This window comes from Lepus europaeus, chromosome 7, assembly GCF_033115175.1.
Source record: "Lepus europaeus isolate LE1 chromosome 7, mLepTim1.pri, whole genome shotgun sequence".
In the NCBI taxonomy this organism is placed as follows: Eukaryota; Metazoa; Chordata; class Mammalia; order Lagomorpha; family Leporidae; genus Lepus; species Lepus europaeus.
In genome coordinates, this window is record NC_084833.1 from 56,265,421 (window position 1) to 56,285,094 (window position 19,674).

The 19,674-nt window shown below is 45.6% G+C and overlaps 1 protein-coding gene across 2 annotated transcripts in view; it reads left to right on the top strand.

Moving 5' to 3' along the window:
• DENND2B (DENN domain containing 2B) overlaps positions 1–19,674 on the top strand; it is a 175,179-nt gene that overhangs the window by 21,660 nt on the left and 133,845 nt on the right. For both annotated transcript variants that reach the window (XM_062196541.1, XM_062196543.1), the window contains exon 2: positions 18,321–18,405. The gene's annotated coding sequence lies outside the window, so the exon portion shown is untranslated. The remainder of the gene's footprint in view (positions 1–18,320; positions 18,406–19,674) is intronic.

The window sequence follows — 19,674 nt, forward strand, 5'->3', positions numbered from 1 at the left end:
GATGTATGCCCAGTAGTAAGATTGCTAGCTCAGATGGTAGGTCTATTTTTAATTTTTTTGAGAAACCTCCATACTATTTTCCATAATGGCTGTGCTAATTTACATTCCCACTGACTGTATACAAGAGTTCTCTTTTCTCTACATCCTCACCAACATCTGTTATCTTTTGTCATTTTCATGGGTGTGAGGTGATGTCTCATTATGGTTTTGATTTGTTTTTCCCTGATGATTAGTGATGTTGAACATTTTTTCCTATACTTGTTGGTTCTTTCAATGTTATCATTTTTTTAAATAAACTTATCTCTTAATTCCATTTTTCCACAAAGTTTATTTTTAAAGATTTATTTACTTATTTGAAAGTCAGAGTTACACAGAGAGAGAAAGGGAGGCAGAGAGAGAGAGGTCTTCCATCCACTGGTTCACTCCCCAACTGGCTGCAATAGCCGGAGCTGCGCCTGATCCAAAGCCAGGAGCTAGGAGCTTCTTCTGGATCTCCCACATGGGTGCAGGGGCCCAAGGACTTGGGCCATCCTCTGCTGCTTTCCCAGGCCACATCAAAGATCTGGATCGGAAATGGAGCATCTGATACTCAAACTGGCACCCATATGGGATGCTGGCACTGCAGGCAGTGGGTTTACTCACTACGCCAGCCTCCACAAAGTTTTTTTAAAATGTTTATTTTATTTATTTGAAAGGTAGAGTTACAGACAGAAATAGAGAGAGAGGTCATCCATCCACTGGTTCACTCTCCAAATAGCCACAATGGCCAGGCTGAAGCCAGAAGCCAGGAGCCTCATTTGGTTCTCCCACATAGGTGCAGGGGTATAAGCACCCAGCCATCTTCCACTGCTTTCCCAGGCACATTAGAAGGGAGCTGGATCAGAAGCAGAGCAGCCAGGATTCGAGCCCATATGGGATGCTGGTACTACAGATGGTGGCTTAACCCGCTTCACCCCAATGCCAGCATTTTAAGAAATATATAGATATTTTAAAATAGATATTTTAAGAAATATCTATTCAAGGGGCCGGCACCATGGTGCAGTAGGTTAATCCTCCACCTTTGGTGCCAGCATCCCATATGAGCGCTGATTCTAGTCCCGGCTGCTCCTCTTCTGATCCAGCTCTCTGCTATGGCCTGGGAAGGCAGTGCAAGATGGTCCAAGTCCTTGGGTCCCTGCACCACATGTTAATATCGCTGTATACTGACTTGCTGAAGGTGACCCAGTTCATCAGCAGCAAAGTTAGGTTTCAGGTTCAGGTAGTCAAGTCTCAGAACCCCATGTCCTTAACTACTCTGCTAATTTAATTTTTTCCAAAGAGTTGTCTGAATATCCTTTGTTACAGAATTCGTTTTTTCACTCCTGTTTGAAGGTGCCAATTTTAATTAGATGCTAAAAACATGAGGGTCTTCAAAAAGTTCATGGAGATGTGTTTTATGAAGAGACTTGCATGATTCTATTTTTTTTTTGCATTGAATTAAAATTAACTGTTTAATACCATTTTTCCATAAGCTTTCTGAAGTTCCTTGTGTGTGTGTGTACATGTGTGAGTGTGCATGTGTATGTGTGTGTGTGTGTGTTCTACACCCACATTTAGGTGTGTTTGTAGACTTTTGTCCCATTGAGCTCGCTTTGTGTTTGTCGTGGTGCTGATGTCGCAGTTTTAATCTGAGTAGGTTAGAGACCATATTCTCTGTGCTCCTGTATCCCCAGTACCTAGCAGCACTGCAGGTACTTGGTGAACATTTGCAGAATGACATAACTGTTGGAGTTCCAAAGGAGAGAATTCAAAAGGTCTGCAACTTGGACAGAAAAAACATTAACATCATCATTTTCATTGATCCCGACTGAAATTTAGGATTTCTCTCAATATTGAATGTGGTCAATAAAGCTCAGTAGTAGTAGCCAAAGCTCTATGACCGTTGCCCATAGAAATCATGAATATTTCCCTGATGAACCCTGGTTAGGAACTTGAGTTTTACTCTATCTCTTTCATGGGTCATTTTATCTTTGTGTCAAATACTAGGCAGTGCCTGGTACTTAGTAGATGCCTAATAAATGTTAATTTTTTTGAGATGTTGCCTTTCTTATTTCTTTGAAGATTAAAAAAAATTATTTGAGAGACAAATAGAGAGGCTCATCCACTGATTCATTCCCCAAATGCCCATCATAGCTAAGCAGAACCAGGCTGAGGCTGGGAGCTGAGAACTCAGTACAGGTCACCCATGGGTGACAGAAATCCAACTACTTGAGCCATCACGTGCTGCCTCCCAGGGTCTACATAAGCAGGAAGCTGGAATCAGGAGGAGCCTGAGTTGGGTATCAAACCTAGGTTCTCTGATTGGGACATAAGTGTCAGAACTGGCATCTTAATTGCTAGGCTAAATGCCTGCTGCAATATTAATTTTTTTAAAGATTTACTTTTTATTTATTTGAAAGGCAAAGTTATAGAGAGAGGAAGAGAGACAGAGGGAGGGAGAGATCTTCCATCTGCTAGTTCTCTCTCCAAATGGCCTCAACGGCTGGGGCTGGGCCTGGGCCTGGGCTATCCGAAGCTAGGAGTGTGGAGCTTCTTTTCCACATCTCCCATGCGAGTACAGGAGCCCAAGCATTTGGGCCATCCTCCACTGCTTTCCCAGGCACATTAGCAGGGAGCTGGATCTGAAGTGGAGCAACCCGATCTTGAACCAACGCCCATATGGGATGCCAGCATTGCAGGTAGAGGCTTAACCTGCTATGCCACAATGCCAGCCCCCCAGTGTATTAATTTTTATTTAAGATTTTATTTATTTTTTATTTGAGAGGTAGAGTTACAGAAAGTGATAGGGAAAAACAGAGAGAAAGGTCTTCCTCTGTTGGTTCACTCCCCAAATGGTTGCAACAGCTGGAGCTGCACCAGTTCGAAGCTGGGAGCCAGGAGCTTCTTCTGGGTCTCCCACATGGGTGCAGAGGCCCAAGGACTTGGGCCATCCTCTACTAGGCTTTCCTAAGCCATAGCAGAGAGCTGGATTGGAAGTGGAGCAGCCAGGTCTCGAACCAGTGCCCATATAGGATACTGGCGCTTCAGGCCAGGGCGTTAACCCACTGCACCACAGCGCCAGCCCCCTCAACTACTATTACTTTTTAAATTTAATAGTTTGTCTTCTTAATGAGAAATGTTGATGTTGGTTATTTGGTGTTAAACATTGAAGTCTCATTTGGAGTTACTCACTCAGCCATGTTTTGGAGAGTGGTATGTGATGAGCAGATTTCATAAGATCAAAACACTGAGAGGGGCTTGCATTTGGCGCCATGAGTAAGTCACTGCTCGTGATGCCCACATCCCATATTGGAGTGCCTGGGTTCTCTGTTCCCAACTCTGTTTCTGATTCTAGCTTCCTGCTAATGCAATGACTCAAGTACTTGGGTCCCTGCCACTTACCCATGTGGGAGACCCGTACTGAGTTCTGGGCTCCTGGATAGGCCTTACCCAACTTGGGCTTGTTGTAAGCGTTTGGGGAGTGAACCAGTGCCTAGGAGATCTCTCCCTGTGTCTGTCTCTGTTTCTCTGCCTTTTAAATAAATGAAAATAAATAAAATGAAACTCTTAAGACATTTCTTTTTTTGTTGAATTTAATTTGGTTTATTCACTCAACCTTTTTAAACAATTTCTTTTTAAAAATGTATGTAGGGGCCGGTGCTGTGGCTCACTTGGCTAATTCTCCACCTGCGGCACCAGCACCCCGGGTTCTAGTCCTGGTTGGAGCGCCGGATACTAGTCCTGGTTGCTGCTCTTCCGGTCTAGCTCTCTGCTATGGCCCGGGAGTGCAGTGGAGGATGGCCCAAGTGCTTGAGTCCCTGCACCTGCATGGGAGACTAGGAGGAAGCACCTGGCTCCTGGCTTCGGATCGGTGCAGTGCCGGCCGTGGCGGCCATTAGGGGAGTGAACCAACGGAAGGAAGACCTTTCTCTCTGTCTCTCTCTCACTGTCTATAACTCTCTCTCTGTCTCTCTGTCTCTCTCACTGTCTAACTCTGCCTGTCAAAAAAAAAAAATGTATGTAGGGGCCAGTGCTGTGACAAAGTGGGTAAAGCTACTGCCTGTGGTGCCAGCATCCCACATGGGTACTGGTTCAAGTCCTGGCTGCTCCACTTCCCATCCAGCTCTCTGCTATGGCCTGGGAAAGCACTAGAAGATGGCCCAAGTTCTTGGGCCCCTGCACCTGCGTGGGAGACCTGGAGGAAGTTCCTAGCTCCTGACTCCTGGCTTTGGATTGGTGCAGCTCCAGCCATTGCAGCCATCTGGGGAGTGAATTAGCAGATCAAGCAACCCTCCCTCACGCCCCGTCTCTGCCTCTCTGTAATAACTCTGCCTTTCAAAAAAATAAATAAATATTTAAAAATATATTTAATTGGTATATAGTAATTGTACATATTTATAGGATATGAGACATTTCCGTTTGCTCAAGGAGTCTTCCTACTTTGTTAAATAATTTGAGATAATACATCTCTGAGAGCTTTATGTGCATATCTGGGCCTTAATTATATGCTCTGCAAAATTGGAAACAATTCAAATTTGGGTCTTCTCTGCATTCAGGATTCTTTCTTTTTCTTATCTTTAAAAAATGTGAGAATGCCATAGTGGTAGGTCCTTGATTGTTGATTTTGTTTGGGATTCTGTAAGTCTTTTGTGTCCAGACCAAACCCTTCTATCATTTCTACAAAGTTAGCTTCTATTAAACTTTTAATTATAGATTTGAGGCCATTTGTTCAAAGACTTACATTATTTGCAGGGTGGTTCTCTGAGCTGCATTCCTTCTCATGGCTGTCATCTTGTGCATTCTTTGAATCTGTTTCTTTCATTAAAAGAAGTATACATACACACACACACATTTTTTTTTTTTTTTGAGAGAGAGATTCACTTCCCAAATGCCCGCTTTTACTGGAGCAGAGCTGGGGCCAAAGCTGGGAGCTGGGAACTCAGTCTGTCTCTCATATGGGTTTCAGAAATCCGATTACTTGAGCCATTGCCACTGCTTTCCAGTTTCTGTTAGAGGAATTGAATCCATATACTCCAGTATGGGATGCAGTCATCTTTACTTGTGTCTTAACCACTAAGCCAGATGCCTACTCCTATTTCTGTATTTTGTTATCTTTTTCTGGTTGGCTTTTTCTGTAGCATTCCTTCTATTTTTCTTGCTTTCAGTCTAATCACTGACTTAGTTTGGACCTAATGTTTCTGCTATTTCTTTGGCAACTTGTCCTTGCAGAGTCATTCACTAGGGCAGTCTGTTTTACCTGCTTGAGAATCTGTGATGGCAGCCATTCTATAAGTGTGGTAACAGGTGTTTATTGCTAACTTACTCTGAGGAAGACATTCCATTACAGGGACTTGCTTTGTTACTCTTCTCTGCCATTAGCTTCTTTTCTTTGGTGGCTTCTACCTCTTGAGTGTTTATTCATTCTTCTGAGTTAATAGTTGACTCTATTTTCATTGTTTATACCAAATGTACTGTGATTTGTTAGAAGTTCTTTTTTAATATATTGAGATCCCATTTCAGGCTCACTATACATGGTTGAGAAATTGAGACATTATTAATTTTGTGATAGTTTAATTAATGATCAATTGATTCTAAATCCTTCCAAAGTTATTTGGGAAATAACTTTGTATAAGGGAAATGAAATCCCAAATTCCCATTTCATTCTTGTTAAGACCAGCTTGTAGCAAGAGTCCTCCCAAGAGGGCTCTGAGAGTGGCTTGTTCCTGAGAGGTGCACATTTGGGCATGTCCACAGAGAACTGGCTGATAGCCTATAGATGGAGCAGCACTTGAGGGAGTGTTTAGCAAATATGAAGTCATAAGCTAGAAGCTATGAAAGACCCAAGAAGAGTTCAAATGTGTACAGTGAACCTTTAATTAGAAGAGGCAGATCTTTGGGAGAAGCAGCAGGAGATAGTATATCCATTGGAATTGTAAGCAAGTAGGTATCCTGAATGGAAAATGCACTGAGCACCAACTTTGTCGGGTAGGAAGACTTCTGAGTCTCAGATGTTGTCCTTGGAGAGGCATAAACCATCTACAGTAAAGAGCAAAAGATTAATACCAAAATATGAATGGATTCAGGAGGCAGATTAGAGGAACCCCTGGGTATGCAGGTGATATAGACAGAGAACGACTAAGGTTTTAAGGGCATAGGAACAGACAATGAGCAGAAGGATTTGGGGAGTCTTTTTGGAATACATAGGGCATAATCCTGGCCCTTGGTGATGACTGTGAACCTTCTCAAGACCAGTGGGTCCTTCATTCTGGGTGCTGCATTGGTACTGATTACACTGCCATCCAGTTGCCTTCTTCCAAGGGTAGGGCCCTGGTCTCTGGAGCCAGCAACCTTAGCAACTTTTTGAGTCATGAATGCCTGCATACTTTCTTCAGCCTGCCTCTTTGGTTCTCCATGTTACCTTAGCAACCTTCATCCCTACCTTTTCCAGACCTAGGTTTCCAGGTTGTAATTCCTTAAATATTCATCGCAAATCTCAGCAATATCCTTTCAGCTTATCATCCGTATCCTCTGGCACTTCCCTGACTGTGGTGCTGTAGAGGTCATGGGCTCCAGAACTGCAGTCTGGAACCTTCCCAGGAGTGAAGAATGATGTATGGGGGACTGTGTTGGAAGGCGTAGTAGGAGCTAGGAATATCGGTGAGGGTCCTGATTCTGGAGGAACTTGATTCAGTCTTCAACTGGAATTATAGATTTTTGGTTTTGGTTGCTCCATAATCTGTTTAACCAAACCTTTGTTAAAGTACATTTATGTTGTTTTCAGTATTTTCCTGTTAAAATGTAATGGTAGGGGCTGGTGTTGTGGTACAGCAGGTTAAACTGCTGCCTGGTGCCCATATTGGATGCCAGCACTGCAGCTGGCAGCTTAACCTGCTACACCAAAATTATGGCCTTGATGCAGAAATTTTTGAGTGACAGGTGTTGGTATAATAGTTAAGATGCCACTTGAGATACCTGCTTTCCTTATCAGTGAGCTATGGTTTGAGTCCTCACTCTGCTTCTGACTTGCTGCTAATGCATACCCTGTGAGATAGCAGTTGATGGCTATATTATCTGGGTCCATGCGACACACATGGGAGCCATGGAGTAAGTTCCAGGGTCCTAGCTTTGGCCAGTCCCAGCTGTTTTGGGCATTGAGGGAATGAAGTAGGTGAAAGAGCGCTTTGTTTCTCTACCTTTCAATTAATAATAATAATAAAATATTTCAATTATTTTTTTAAAGATTTATTTTATTTATTTGGAAGACAGAGTTACAGAGAGAGGTTGAGACAGAGAGAGAGGTTTTCCTTTTGCTGGTTCACTCCCCAGATGACCACAATGGCCAGAGCTGAGCTGATCAGAAGCCAGGAGCCAGATGCTTTTTCCAGGTCTCCCACATGGGTGCAGGGGCCCAAGGACTTGGGCCATATTCCATTACTTTCCCAGGCCATAGCAGAGAGCTGGATTTGAAGAGAAGCAGCCAGGACTAGAACCAGCACCCATACAGGATGCTGGCACTGCAGGTGGCGGCTTTACCTGCTATGCCACAGTGCCAGCCCAAGATATAAATTCTTTGAATTTTTTAAAAATGTATGCGTAGTTTTCCATAATACTTTTTTTTTTTTTTGACAGGCAGAGTTAGACAGTGAGAGAGAGAGAGAGAGACAGAGAGAAAGGTCTTCCTTTCTCCGTTGGTTCACCCCCCAAGTGGCCGCTATGGCTGGCGCATTGCAGCTGGCACACTGCGCCGATCCAAAGCCAGGAGCCAGGTGCTTCCTCCTGGTCTCCCATGCGGGTGCAGGGCCCAAGCACTGAGCCATCCACCACTGCCTTCCCGGGCCACAGAAGAGATCTGGACTGGAAGAGGAGCAACCGGGACAGAACCAGAGCCCCAACCAGGACTAGAACCCAGGATGCTGGCGCCGCAGGCGGAGGATTAGCCTAGTGAGCCGCGGTGCCGGCCCCATAATACTTTCAATGAACTTTTTGCAGACTCCTTATATATTATGTGTATATCTGAGTATGTGTGGGTATTTGGTGTAAAAAATGTATTGCAGAGAAATATCATAGATTGATCAAAGATTTTTTTAATTTAAAAAGCAGAGATGCAGAAAGAAAAAAACAGAGAGAGCTCCCATCTACTGGTTCACTCCTCAAATGCATGCAGCAGCCAGGATTGGGCTGTGCTGAAATCAGGAGCCCAGAATTCAGTCTGGGGCTTCCAAGTACTTGACCTATCACCTGCGGACCTCCAAGGAAGTACATTAACAGGAAGCTGGAATCGGGAGGGGAGCCAGGATTGAACCCAGGCACTCTGATATGTGATGCAGGCAGCCCAAGTGGTATCTTAGTTGCTGTGCAAAGTGCCAGCTCTGTGAGAGACCCGCTGCAATATCTGTGTAGAGCAGACTGAACAAACTCCAAAAGGAAACCATCAAAAGGTTGATTGGATACCACAGTGAAACACGAGGTGGTAGAATGAGCAGTTTTTCCACAGTTTAATATTTTCCGGGATGACACTGAAAACCTTGCCCTTAGAGAACCCTGAGCCACCTAATAATTCATTCTTGCAGGCTCTGGAGAGGGAGAAATGGTCGATTTGTACCATTAAATACATGCCCTGGACTCTCCTAATAGAGCCTGGGAAGCAGTTGAGGGCATACTGGGAATGTGACCAGCGCAGTAAGGTAAGGAATGCCACCCGGCTTTGATTTCCAGTGGGGAAGGCTGCATTTAGTATCGTTCTTTCCAGCTCTGTTTTTGTAAAAGTGTCTGCGAAGCAAAACTTTCTGGGGGCCATAGGAGAGAATGCTGTCATGGAAGTACCTACCATGTGCATTCACAACTGATACTTTACTTGTATAAATGTCACAAATTGTCTCAGAGAGCAGGAAATCACGACTCAGAGAGATCAAGGAACTTCCCAAGATGGGGAATTTGAAATGTGTTTGATTCCAGAGCCCCTTCCAAGGCCTCTGTGATGCCTCCTTGGGCTGAAATCATGGAAAATGAGGGATATTCTGGATTGAATTAGGGAACTCTTGGTATCCAGCAAACTGTTCTGAGGAACTCAGAGTACCCTCTATCTGGAGGCAATTGGGGAGAGGAATGAAGCCGGCTTAGAAGGGAGGGATGAGTGGGTGGAGATACCCAGCATTCCCGACTATCTCTGTTTCCTGGAGAAGGGTTTTTGTGCCATGGCATTTAGCCCATGGTGCTGATTTGTAAGAAGTGGGCCCTGAACACATCTGCCACTGGTTATCCCAGTGACCAAAAATGAAAGAAGTGTGGCACACTGTAGGGATATGGGATTTCATAAAACACAGATTTTGGGGGCCGATGTTGCGGCACAGTGGATTAAGCTGCTGTCTGTGACCTGGCTTCTCATAGGGGCATGGGTTTGAGTCCTGGCCACTCTACTTCCAATCCAGCTCCCTGCTAATGTGCCTGGGAAGGCCGTGGAAAATGGTGTCCTGCCACCCTTATGGGAGACCAGGATTAAGTTCTAGGCTCCTGGCTTTGGCCTGGCCCACTCCTGTCTGTTGTGGCCATTTGGGGAGTGAACCAGTAGATGGAAGATCACTCTCTTTTTCTCTGTCTCTCTCCCTCTCTCTGTCACTCTATCTTTCAGGTAAACAAGTAAATAAATCTTTAAAAAGGAAAATGACATTTGTAAACCGAGATAATAAATAGAAAGAAAGTGATAATAGGACAACTAACAGAGGACCTTAAACTCATCCATTACAAAACTGGATGGGATTTAAACTATTTTTACTTAAGAAAAAATGCATTTCCTGATAGGTTTGTCCACTTGGGAATTTTTATTTAGTAGTGCATCATCAGGCAAAGTTTGACTACCCAGCCTTCCATACCTTATTTATCTGCTTTTATCACAGTTTCTTTCATGAGCCCATTTTGACAGGTACGTTGATGAAAACCATATTAACAATCGTGGAATTTCACACAACGTTGAATATTCAAGAAAATGGTGAGAAGGGGAGTAAGAACAGCTCTTAGACTTCCAGTTCTGTGGCTAGGCCAGGAAGAAAGCAGAAGGAGCAGCCGTGTTGTCTGACTGGTACAGGCTTCAGGAAGGGCCTGCAAGACCTGTTTACATCTGCGTCATATGTGGGGCGGGGGCAGGTGCTGCCCAGGACCCCGACTGCCCAAAATGGAACAAGTAGGAATTCATTTAAGAGGGTTACTGTGGATGGTAAAAACATTTCTCATGCCTGGACCAGTGTTTAGGAGGGACGGCTCTTGTAAAGGAATTATCCTGTATGGTTCTCCAAGATAATCCGAAGGAGAAGGCAGAGACAAAAGCCCATTGTTTTCTCCTGGCAGCTGTTTATTGCATTGGTGCTGAGGAGGGTTTGGGGAGCCTGCAGGATTCTGGCCTAGGTGCTCACATGGAGGGCTTGTCCTGCTGCTCTGCCTGCTGATTTTCTTCTGCACCTTTTTTTTTTTTTTTAGTGGGGATTTGCCATAAACTGCAAAATCATAACTTCCCCAGTCACTTGGGCTCAGTGCCCTGGGAGTTTTGGTGAATGCTTGGTGACAGAAAAAGAGCTGAAAAGCACCTTGGGGACTTCCCAGCTCCCCTGGCCTACCTGTTTGTCCAAGGGAACTCATACCTTCCCGGTTTCCAGGCCCTGTGCTGGGGGAAGTGTGCATTTTGGCCTTTCTGGAGAAGGGCACATTAGCTTCCTTGGCCTGTTTACATTTGTTTGGTCCTTTCTGCCCTTGATTGCAAATGAGACCTTGGGTGGGGGATTTCCCTGCTTCCATGGAGATCACTTCTTCCTTTTGTCTGCTTTCTCAATTTTTCCAGCTGGGGAAGAGAGCTGTCTTTATATATATATAAATATATATATACATATATGCTTTTCTTGACTTAACTCCTTGTTTTCATACACTTTGGCCAGTGATTGAATCAATTCACAACAAGGAAGCAATTCCTCTCTCTCCTGAATCTCCTTTTGCTGGGTTCTGTGAATATTGGGCCTTTTCTCATTTGCCTCTCTCTACCGTAGTTGTCCTTAAGAAAAGGAAGTCTTCTGAGCCCAGAGTCTGGAGCGCTCACTGAAGTGTGCATGTGAGGGTTCTAGGGTTTTGAAGGATGTGACTGGGCTCCTTAGGTACAATGCAAACTCCTGAGGTCAAGAGCTCCTGATTCTTTCCTTCCCTTTCGTATGGATGCCATGTGAGAGGAGTTGTGGACCCTGTGGGGAGGGTGGCCCAGTCACCACCTGTGGCTTAATTTGCCATGGGTGTCGTCTGCCTCACCTTTGCCGCCAACAGCAGCCTGCCCACCTAGGGCATGGACACAGCCAGCCCCCTCCAAGACCAGCTTCCTTATGTGCTGCCTAAGTCAGTGACTCACAGGAGTGAGGGGAAACCCTTTGATCCTAGAGCCACTGGTACAAGGCTGCCTCATACCTCTTTCTTCTTTGGTAGAAGCCTGTTTGTCTTGGTCCCTTTGAACATATCTGATAACACAGCCTCAGACACAATGAGGGAACCCTATCTGCCCTTTGAAGCCTTTCCTTTAAGCTCAAATGAATTTTACTTGGTGAAAATAGCTTTTCCAGTCTCTTCACAGTATGTATCCCTTTGGAGAGTTTCTCTCTGGGACACTTTAGGTTAAAGACTTCTTTTGTTTTCTCTTTCTCAGACCAAGGGACCTACCTCTGTATGGTAACTTCTTCAGTTCCCCAAGCCTTCCTCCAGCTGATGGATGTTGGTGCTTTTTCTCCTTTTGGAAGAGTTTCCCTGCAGTTCCACTGATGATGCTCCTCGGTGATGGTGCTGTGCCTGCTCTAGGCCTCTGTCTCCTTGGTTTCCTAGGCTCCCATTTCATACTCATAGGTTCCTGGTGACTTTATTATCAGGACACAGTTTTCTTTCAGATTCTATTTGGCCAGAATAGCATTCATTTCTTTTTCTCTCTCCTTTCCTTTGCTTTTTTTTTAAGATTTATTTGAAAGGCAGAGAGAGAGAGATAGAGAGATGAAGAGAGAGAGAGAAAGGTCTTCCATCTGTTGGCTCACTCCCCAGATGGCCTTAATGGCCGGAGCTACGCTGATCCGAAGCCAGAAGCTAGGAGTGTCTTTCAGATCTCCCATGCGCATGCAGAGCCCCAAGGACTTGAGCCATCTTCTACTGCTTTCCCAGGCCACAGCAGACAGCTGGATCGGAAGTGGAGCAGCCGGGATTTGAACTGGCGCCCATATGGGATGCCGGCATTGCAGGCAGCAGCTTTATCCACTCTGCCATGGCACCGATCCCTCCTTTCCTTTTCTTTGCTGAAAGTTAACCTTTGGTCTTTTTGGGCTTTATTTCTAAGTCAGGTTTAAGTTCAGACCATGGTGGTAAGAGTAGGCGTGGCTTCCTACATCATGTTTCTTCTAAATGTGCTTGTTGTCTTAGGCCTGGGAATGATTGTTGCTTCTCTGTTGCCCTGAAATTTTAGTTTTATGTCCTTTCTGTCATTTTTTCCCCTTGGTTCGTACTTTTTCTGCTCTCTTTAAGAGTTCATTTTCTACCCCAAGGTCATGAAGATAGTCTCCTTTTAAGTTTTCTTGTAAACCCTTTCCCTCTTCGATGACATTCAGAGTCACATTTAGATCTTAAATCCTATTTTAAAATCTCAACCATCTTTTAAAAACTCTTAATTGCTTTGCCCCAGCTTGACCTCAGTTTAAGGTCACATTTTTCCTTTTTTGTCACCCATCTGCTGGCCTTTGCAGTGGTCTTCTCTCCCATTTCCTTGTGTGCTGTGCCTACCTCACTCCCACAGTCTTCCCCTGTGGCGTAGGTCACAGAGGAAATATTTAGTTAGTCCCTGCCAAACATTCTGGCTGTGTTGTTTTGCTTAAAAAGACATGCAGATAAACTGTTTTGATTCCTGGTCTTGGTGCTCCAGGGCAGATGTTTCTCCTATAACGGAGGTATTGTGGTCAATTGAAAAGAGTGCAGGACTAGAGTTCGGAGAATTGGATTCTGATCCCTGCTGTGCTATTCGTTTGTGGTATCATCTTGCGCAAGGAACATTTCTATGTCTCAATTTCCTTTTGTTAAAAGGGACCTTATTTTATGATAAAGGGAACAGGACTCTATGGGTGTGTGATGGAAACTGAAAAAGTAAGCCTGATGGATCAAAGAGAGAATAGAAAGGCAGGAGTCCGAGAACCATCATCCTTATTGGAACTGCAAGGGCACTCAAATGAACCGAATGCAGAGAAAACCAACATATGTGGTCACTGTGAAACAATACAACGTGGTGAAATGATGGAAATTCTCTGACAAGGGTCACTTCAGCAGATGAATGCCTTGCCTGGACCTGGGCTTGCTGTGAGTCTACACCTGTTCGCTGTCACCTTGGGATGTGGGAGACTTGGCCTTTTGTGAGTGAGTTCAGTTCCAGAATTCTTCCTCCCACCTTCCTCCACCTTCATAAACCCAGGAATATTTGAAACTCAGCCCAGATCTTCACCTGGCTTTGATTTCCTTGTCATGTGGAGCTTTGTCCTTGGAAATTGTAGCTTCCAGAAACCTTAAATGTTTGCTGATGTGTGCAGCCTCCACATTTGCTGTTCATTCCTTCTGTGCATGGCTGAGTTCCAATTCTTGTGCCCCAAAGATGGTGTGATTTGGTTCTTGCAAGGAAGGGGTGAGTATTTGGGGTATCCCTTCAGTAAGGGCTAGGAAATAAAAGTAGACAAAGAATCGAAGGATGCCCCCTTGGTGTTTCTGAAGGGCAGGTCTTTGGAAAAGAAGCAAACCTGGTTTAACATCTACTCCTGCAAACCACAGCCTTCCTCCCTGCTCAGAAAGGCAGAACTACATTTCTTCTTTATACCTCTCCCCTCTATAATGACTCTGGGATCTGATCAGATCTTGCTTCCTTTATACTTTTTTTCTTTCCAGTTAAAGATTTACATTGGTTTCCTCCAGGGCAGAATGAACTTGGGTGAAGACACTCTCCAAAGTCGTTTTCTACCCTGTGGTCTTCTGTAAGGCACAATTAATTTGTAGAAACTTTCCTAAAATGGGTGCATGGAGACACTTGTCTCTGCAGGGGGAGTGATGAGGACTTGCGTCCACTGTTGCTGTGCCCAGTCCTGGGAGGCTCACAGGCTGTTGAAACTTGGTAGAAAAAGTCATGGAACTGGGTAGACTAGCTCTGGGGAGAAGGGCTACATCATTGGCTCTGTAGACTTGTATGTAGGCCTTTTCTGCTGTTCTGCAGTCCTTGATTTATCTCTAAGTCCCTGTGACATTCACCACATGCTCAGCTCATGGTTTTGTTTTGTTTTGTTTTGTTTTGTTTTGTTTTTGACAGCTAGAGTTACAGACAGTGAGAGAGAGAGACAGAGAGAAAGGTCTTCCTTCTGTTGGTTCACTTCCCCCAAATGGCCGCTGCAGCCAGCGCTGCACCGATCCGAAGCCAGGAGCCAGGTGTTTCTTCCTGGTCTCTCATGCAGGTGCAGGGCCCAAGCACTTGGGCCATCCTCTACTGCCCTCCCAGGCCACAGCAGAGAGCTGGACTGGAAGAGGAGCAACCGGGATTAGAACCCGGTGCCCATATGGGATGCCGGTGTCGCAGGCAGAGGATTAACCAAGTGAGCCACGGCGCCGGCCAGCTCATGTTATTTTGTATTCCCACAAGCCCTGATTCTATTCTGAACCCACATCACCAATGAGGGTGCTTTCTATTTCACTGGGGCTCTTAGAGGTAGGTGATGTAGAACTCTGGAATAATTGCTTTTCTCTTTTCTTTTCTTTATAAAAATATTTATTTATTTATTTGAAAGGCAGAGTTAAAGAGAGGCAGAAAGAGAGAAAGTCTACCATCTGCTGGTTCACTCCCCAAATGGCCGCAATGGCTGGAGTTGGGCTGATCTGAAGCCAGGAGCCAGGAGCTTCCTCTGAGTCTCCCACATGGGTGCAGGGACCCAAGGACCTGGGCCATCTTCTACCACTTTCCGAGGCCATAGCAGAGAGCTGGATGGGAAGTGGAGCAGCCAAGACACAAACTGTCGCCCACATGGGGTGCCGGCACTGCAGGCGGCAGCTTTACCCACTACACCACAGTGCCGGCCCCAATAGTTGCTTTCTGTAGCTGGATCAGCACTCTGTCCAGCCAGCTCCAAGAACACAGACAGTGAGCATTTCCTGTAAGCTCTGTGGGTGTGTTCATCTAGTTGAAATAATGGTCTGATTTGGGGCTTGATAAGAGTTGTGAGAAACGGAATTGTCCTTTCAGATGATTCAGTTGGTAACTGTCACAGAATGCCCAAATGTGTCTTCCCTGCCAGTCCTGTTTACTCATGAGCCTGTTCTGGCTTCTGCATCCCTTACCAATCATGGGTAATTCAGGTTTCCTTCAGGAACTCACGTCCTCTTCAGCCTTCTTCTTTCACTGCCTTCTCTCCCTCCTTTGTGCTCCATTACCTCATGGAACACCTTCCTGGTCCCCTTTCCCCTTGGATTATGGGGTAAAAGCTCACCCACATTGTAGCCAATAAGCCTGACACCAAGAGTACTTCCAAGAAGAAGGTCAGACATTTGGGGTTGGAATGAGACGGTGTTAGTACCAGCAGTCTTGCCTTTGTCCTTGAGAATACCTTTGAAAACCCATAAAAATGTCCATCACTTAATTATCCAGTTCTTCCGGGACCACAACCCGAGATATGTAAAGATTATTTAATTTGGTTCCTTTTCTGCTTGATTGTATTGCTAATTTTCCAGAGATATTATTTTATATCTTATCATATATATAAATGGTATTTTTGCCACATTGTTCATTAATGAACTTATCTGAGCTTTCAGCCACCATGTCTAATATTGGGTTTTCTGGAAAAAAAAAATATCTTCAACTTACAGAAGTGACTGATAAAGGAGTGTTGGGTGAAGTCAGTCTGTTTACGCTGTGCCCCTGCTATGATGCTACTGTGCAAGGAGCTGACGCCATTCCTGACCCATGGGGAGGAAGAAAAGGGCTCCCAAGGGAAACCCGGTCAGCAAAGCGTGGTCCTTCCTCCCATGCCTGTCTCCAAGCTGGGCTTGCTGGAGTGTGCCATGGCTGCTTTGCCTGAGTTCTTTCTTTTATTTTCACTGTGTGTCATTTCAGGAAATATTTTAGCTTAAAGCCTGACAGAGTTCCCTCACTTTGAAAATCATGCTCTAATTATGGCAGGATCACATTCTTTAAACATGCTGTTTAGTGGAGTTAATGGAATTATTCCCCCATCCCAACCCCCTGCCATTTTTGTCTAGGAAAGAATTCATTCTAGGAAAGAATTCATGCTGTATTATGTCTTAAATGGAAGCTTCTAGTTTGAAGCTGTGTACGTTTCCTGTAGGATACATACACTGCTAATTTATGCCAACTGAAGATGTCTCAGTGCTCTGTGTGTAAACTACAGCATCTCATGGTGGAGCGAACACTTCAGGAAAATAGAATGGCTCATTTCGAATAAAATTACAAAGTGAACTAGGTTCCGGGTGACTGAAAATTTTTAGTTCGGGTGGGAAAGTTCTTCCAGATGTTCTTACCTGGGAGTCAGTGGGTGTCATGTTGTCCCAGAGAAGTACAACGGTGGTGGATTTTTTGCCTCCTTCTTTCTGTGTTGCCCAAGGATGCTCTTCTTGTTTTCATCTTTGGTCTTGTCCTTTGAAGAAAGCAGCGTGCATTTTGATCTAGTTTTGGGAGTAAAATCTGTGGTCACAGGGCGGGATGAAACCAGTAGTTCCTCTAAGTAGGAAGTCGTTCACCTTTGCTTCACTGGCACCAGGCCGTAAGGAACTGAAGTAAACCAGCTGCAGACCCTTGTTGTGCAATTTTGAGGTGAGGATGGGTGAAATCCCAGGGGCTAGAGACAGACATGTGGCTACCAGAGAGATGACATCAGCTAGTTTACTGGTGCCGTGGAGGCAGGGGAGATTCCAGGTGCGTAGCCTTCTTCCTGAGTGTGGGGGTGTCCAAAGCCACCCCCCAATGCTTCCAGCAGCCAAGGCCTTTCCCAAGGCAACTCTGTTGCCTTCTGCTGTCTCCACAGGGACCTGGACTTGGAAGGAGTCTTGCATCCTTGGCTGTGGGAGCAAAGTTGTGAGGGATGAACAGACATGTGTGTCTATGTGTGTCAGTATGTATTTTGTGTTAATGCTAATGTCTGATTAGGGTTTGCAAATTGGGGATTGGATATGAGGTGAGAGGGAATGTGCTGTATGGGTTTTATGGCATCTGTATAGGATTTTCACTTTCCTTGGAAAGGAAAGCAATTTTTGTTTTAAGTCACTTTTTAAAAAAGATTTACTTATTTACTTGAAACTCAGAGTTATTAAGAGAGAGAAGGAGAGGGAGAGGGAGAGGGAGAGGGAGAGGGAGAGAGAGAGAGAGAGAGAGGTCTTCTATCTGCTGGTTCACTCCCCAGATGGCCGGAACGGCTGGAGCTGTGCCAATCCGAAGACAGGAGCCAGGAGCTTCCTCCAGGTCTCCCATGTGAGTGCAGGGGCCCAAGGACTTGGGCCATCTTATACTGCTCTCCCAAGCCATAGCAGAGAGCTGGATGGGAAGTGGAGCACCTGGGACTCAAACCAGCCCCCATATGGGATGTTGGCACTGCAGGTAGCAGCTTTATGTGCTACGCCACCACGCCGGCCCCTTAAATAATTTTTTAACCAAAATTATTTTATTTCCTTTTGATGCCCTTGTGTGGATACTTAGTATGCAACAGGATAACATTTCTGATAACGTCCTTTCTATGTTCTGCTCCTACCCCATGCTTATCTTAGAACAGCCTCACAAGGCCATAATTTGGGTGAGAAATTGGAGAAAACACTTCTGTGGGGAAGATCACCTCTTTCCTCAGCCTTACCTGATGCAGGCTTCTGGGAACAGGGGTGGGGCTTCCTGGGACACTTACAGCTAACAGTAGGGCTGGAAAAAGCTTCATGGCCTGAGCGGCATGATGGAGAGTAGTTGAGAGTCGTTGGAGCCAACAAAACCCTGCTTACTGGCCTGGTTTTCCAGTGCTATGTTGGGTTTCCCCACTGGTTTCCATCCTTTTCTCAAAAAGTGTTAGAAAATTAAGCCTGCTGCATGTGGAGCAGCTGATGCCAGCGCGTATGCTAAGGGAATCTAGTATCCCATCCCTAGGCCACTTGGCTTCTCCGAGACCCTTGCCCACGTTCAGGAGTAGCCACTGCTTGCGCGAAGCCGTCTAGGGCCAGCTCAGGCTTGCTCTTCCTGGGTGTCATCCCACTCACTGTCATCTTTTTCTTTTCCTTTGGGCTTTCAGGTATGAAGACCCTCACAGTCCCTGAGTTGCCAAAGCGCTTGTTCTGAGAACCCCGTGCATCCTCTCCAGGCCCAGGAAGCTGTGGGTAAGCCCTTGGTTTCCTTCTCAGCTGGGAGTTCTGGGAAGCTGTCTGCATTCCTTTCTGCCCAACTCTGCCTCCAGGGCTGTGTGGGGTGCGGTTGCTTCATGCCTCTCTGATGTGGAATGCTAAAGCAGGACCACTGAGGCTGGCCACTAAAGGAACCCGGGGTGGGGGGGAGTGTTTGAAAGTGACATTGCCTTTGCTTGCAGTCCTGGAATAAGGAGCTGGCTACCTTCTCATGGGGTGTAGAGTGGTACTGATTCTTTAAAAAAACACTGTTTCTTACTTGCTTCCCTGTCTCCTTGCCACACTAGAAGGGAGGTGGTAAGGAGAAAGACCTGCTGCTCAGTTTTTTGAGGTCTTTCTTTGCCACTGGCAATAGGGGCAGCAGATGCCTTTTGTGAGGAAGGAGTTTAGAGGCAGGTGCAAGAATGTGTCTCCTGGTTTTTGTAATAGCGGGTGTAACCACATTCTGGCTACATGGACACTCTGAATAGTTTGTGGAGGCATCCTCTATCACTTGAAGGCGAGTGCCATCTTTACCTGGCTTAACATTTTTCAGAAGTCTGCAGCATCAGCTCCTATAAAGTAGGAAGGGCCCAAGAGAGCATTATAAAGCATGAACATGTTGGGCAGCAGATGACTCAGAGAGGGAGGCTCCTTGTCCAAGGGTGTGTGTGTGTGTGTGTGTGCGTGCGTGTTTGTGTGGCTGGAAGTGGAGAATGGGGGTAAACCGTTCTAATGAACAGGAATGAAAGAGAGGCTGGCCTGAGAGAGTGAGAAGGCTGGGGATTTTTGTAAAGATGTGTTCCAAAGTGGCTAGAGGCCAGAAGTAGTGGGGTGATGGGTTTGGGCATGCTTGGTTGTGCTTGTATTGCTGAGTACTTTGGTTATGATGGCCAGGAATGCCGCCTTCTGGGAATAGGGCTTGTTCCCCAACAGCTCTCGTCACCCTACACCTAAAGTACACCCACACGAGTCTTGTCTGTTAGGGAGTCCTGGCTTAGTGTTCTGGGGCAGAGGCACTGGATCTGAAAGTGGGATAGGCAGCCGGAGTCCTCGCCTCCCAGTTTGTTTTCTTCCTCAAGAATGCAAAGTTTCTTTGCAGTGGTCAGTCCTTGCCGGCTTAGTCTGTGGAGGTGTGTGTGCCATGGCAGGGCACAAAGCCCTTCCCTGGTGCCCTGCCTCTTAGGGACTTGAGAGCAGATTGGGTTTAATTTGAAGCAGACCTCCTGAGATGTCTGTTGGAAGATTACTGCTGGTCTTGGCACT